General features: G+C 56.8%; 1 protein-coding gene across 1 annotated transcript in view; it reads left to right on the forward strand.

The window, feature by feature from the left end:
• The window catches only part of FRMD5 (FERM domain containing 5), a 75,045-nt gene that overhangs the window by 363 nt on the left and 70,940 nt on the right, over positions 1–3,742 (forward strand). The window lies entirely within an intron of this gene.

A 3,742-nucleotide genomic window follows, 5' to 3' on the forward strand; every position in this document is an offset into this window, starting at 1 on the left:
GGGATGGCGCGGAGAGCCGCCCGTCTGCCCCCGGCGCGGTGCTGCCCGCGGCTCCCGGAGCCGGAGCGGGGCGGGGGCAGCCGGCACGGCCGTCCCGGGGCCGGGGGAGCCGCGGCCGTGCCCCGCGGAGCCGCCGGTGCGAACCCTCCGCGGCGGGCGCGGGGGCTGCGCGCAGCGCGGGGAGGACGTGGGTGCGAAGTGAAGTACGGGGGATGCTGCGGGGCGGGGATGGACGGGGCATGCTGCGGGGCAGGCACCGACCCTCCCGGCCCCGCCGCAGCCCGGTGCCTGCCGTGCCTCCCTCGTGAGCCGCCGGCTCTGCCCTGATGTGCGCTCGGGTTTTGTAATCGTCCGGAGCGGCGGGCACGGGGCATCCGCCGCGCCCCCGTGCCGGGAGGGACCGGGACCGGGAGCAGGACGCGGGGTCGGGGCCGTCGCTCCCCTCCCGGTGTCCCCTCGCTGCCGGGGCTGCGCGGGGCATCGCTCAGCGCGCAGATGTCGTGGGATGTCGTATTGCTGAAAACTAGGGAAAGGCGCTCCCCGGCTCCGCTGGAACTAGTCCGGTACCGGGACCGCGTGACCGGGGCTTGAGACGAGCATCCCTGGTTCTGGCTGCTCCTGTGCTCCATTCCCACAATCAGCATCATCCCTGCAAGGGAGCTCACGACGAGCTGTGCGGAGCCGCACGCGCAGGGGTTGCCGCTGGAGGCGGCTGGACTCAGCCCAGTCCGGGGGCGATGGAAAATTCGGGGCAGAGTTTTGAGTAAAGGTGACTCAACACGTCAGTAGCAACAGCTCCCACCGCCCAGCCTGGGGGACCCCCAGCTGCTCCTGTCTTGCGATGCCAAGGAGGGGGGAACATCCTTCCATTTAGCGTGCTTTAGGTGATAATGCCAAAGAACGGTTGCCGAGGGTGCTGCAGGCTATGGAAGGCACCGTCATTTTGACTTAGAGAGTCTAAAATCGATAAATAGGATGGTTTGTGCAAATACCACTGAAGAACGGTGGAAATGCTGCCGGTTCCCCCTCACCTCCCCCACCAGGGTTGTAAAGTGTGACCCAGTAAACAGCTCTAACGGCAGCCCAGTTTGTTTTGCATAAGCCAAATTAATTCGTCTCTCAGAGGTTGTTTTTAATACAAATCAAATGGAAAACTAGTTTGGGAGAGAAAGTATGGGCAGAACAGTTCAGAAAAATCTGGATTTTCTGCCCTTAAGATAATTTGACAAGGTGTCGTCATTTTGCATGTCTTTTTTTTAAAAAGAGAAAGTACTACTTGATCCCATATTCCAGTTGATATTTTATGGGTAGCATAGTAAACAGGGAATCCTGGTATTTAGCATGCATGACCTGAGGGATGCAGAATTTGCTCCTGCTACCCTCACAAGCAAGGTTACCCCGCTTAAATATTTGTTCTCTCTCGCTTTCACGCTGCCTTATAAGCCAAGTATTTATAGTCCATGCGAAATTAGGGAGAACATAGCAGGAATGTGTAATGTCTCACAAGTGAGGAGCCGTCACCGCGCAGGCTGCGAGCGCTGAATGAGTTTTGAAGGTCATTCCCTCACGAGCGCAGAGATTTCGCGTCTTGCCGAGATCCACGGTGTCTCCTCACCCGGGCTGGTTCTGCGCCTCTCGCATCTGATTTATGTCTTTCTATTTTTACCGAAATCTGGAGGAACCGGCCGAAGCACGAGCCGTGGTTCTCACACGCAGTGCTGTGGCTGCCGGCGCACGGCTGGGGAGCGGAGCTGCCGCCGGGAACTTTGCACCGTGGGGTTTTGCTGCTGTGCCCGGGTGTTTGTGCCACTCGCCCTGGCAGCGGGGGCATGTGGATGGGCTTTGTACTGTCCCTGAAGCGTGGCCCTTCTGACGTGTCATTTGGCTTCAAGGCTGGGCAGAAGGAAGCAGCACTCAGAGGCAGAGCTGATTTTAAGAGGGTTTATTTACAGTTTGGATAATGGCACTGGTTAAACCTGTCACAACATTAACCTCTGGCTGTGCTTGCTGAAGGTGTGTGAGTAGGGGTTTGGTGCTGCTGGTTAATACCTGAGCATTCTGCTTCTATGTAAAGCCTTTTTCATTTGATTAGCCAAGATTTACTTAGCTAATATTCCCATGTTGAACCAGCAGTTCGTTGTTTGAGCTGGGATGAATCCTTCCTCTTTTTTCCCTAATTTTCACTCCCAAACAGCCCATCCAAGCAGGTGGAGGAGGCTGGAGGGCCCATCCCTGGCTTCCCCCAGGTGCTGTTTGGGGGACAGATCTGCTGGGCAGAGGGATGAGGTGCAGTGGGCCAGGGCAGCTGAGTCGGCTGCTCCATGAACGGTTTTGTTGTTGGGCTTGTTTTGTGCATTCCGGTAGTTTGCTGGTTTGGGGATGATGCTGTTCCAGTATCTGTCTCCACTGGATCCTGGGGTCAGTCCATGTCTGTGAGTGAGCAGGGCTCTGGGTCTCAGCCACTTGCTGGGACTCAGGGACTCGCAGCAGCTGCTTGAACTTGAAGATGTTGAGCTTACGTGACTGGGAAAAGCTGATGTTTAACAGTATTACAGGCCACCTTTTAAGGCAGTAAAGGTGGTGGTTTGCAGTGTGGGGTCCATCAGGTGAGAGAAGCAGCAGTGCCCATTTCTGCTCTGTCCCTTGGTGCTGCGCTGACTGCTGGGGACCCCACTGGTGGGTGGCACTGCCCCGAGACGTGTCCCCAGGGAGCAGTGGGGCTGAAGAGAGGGGCAGCCATTCCTGAAGGGGTTTTGCTCATCTCCATGGTGAGGGGCTGGCCTGGCTGTATATTTAATTTATGTTTCACCCCTCATGCTCTGTGTCTCCAAGAGGAACGCGGAGCAGTTCGCCGGAGAGGCTCCTCACAGCACCCTCAGACAAAACAAGCTCTGAAACCCCAAGCCATGCCCTTGTGCTGTGGTTTGCTGTGAGTGAGCTGCTTGTCTGAGGAAATGTTTTAAATTCTTCACTGTGGTGTCAGTGGTGGCATAAGAGGCTCAAAATAATTAATGAATTGCCATCGCTCGACGCATCAAGCATTTTCCTGAAAAGACAGTGGCGTTTTGTTTCAAACCCCAGTAGTGCTACAGGAACCTGGAGATGTGAGGAAATAAATGTACGGTTTCTTAGATGCAGAATGTAAGAACTTTCTTGTGTGAGAAGAAATGAAAATGAGCTCCTGGCTGCGCTCTGAGACAAACCCCCCGTTTCCCACATGGAGCACAAAGTTCTTCAGGAGCCCTGACAGGATCATTAATATCAGGCAGCAGCACGAAGGGGAACCTGGGGGTTTGCGGCACAGGCTCCGGTGAAGGTTATTTGTTCATTATCTTTTTATCTTCTGAGAGTTTCCAATTGCTTTTCCCGGGAAGTAGGTTAGGAGACCGCTGCTTCTGCAGGGGCGGCTGCGCTCTGCAGCCCCAGCACAGGTGATGTGTGCTGTGAGCTCCCTGCTCCCCACAGCGCCACAAACCAGCGGCTCCGTGCTGAGCTGTGCTGTCTGTCTGTCCCAGAGCCTCCCCTTCCCTCCATGGCCGGAGCCCAGGTGCAGGGACAGGGACCGGGGCCAAACCTGTTGTCAGAAATGGGGTGTTGGGCTGGGCCTGTGGGTCCCAGCTGTGGGTCCACCTGAGGATTGGGCGCTCTGACCATCCCCTGCTCTCGGGGGCTGGCACTGGGAGAGTCTGGCAGAGCCCCAGGGCAGCATCAGCACACCCTGGCAGTGGGGAGAGCCCCTCAC

This window comes from Corapipo altera, unplaced genomic scaffold (genome assembly GCF_003945725.1).
Source record: "Corapipo altera isolate COAL_440 unplaced genomic scaffold, ASM394572v1 349, whole genome shotgun sequence".
In the NCBI taxonomy this organism is placed as follows: Eukaryota; Metazoa; Chordata; class Aves; order Passeriformes; family Pipridae; genus Corapipo; species Corapipo altera.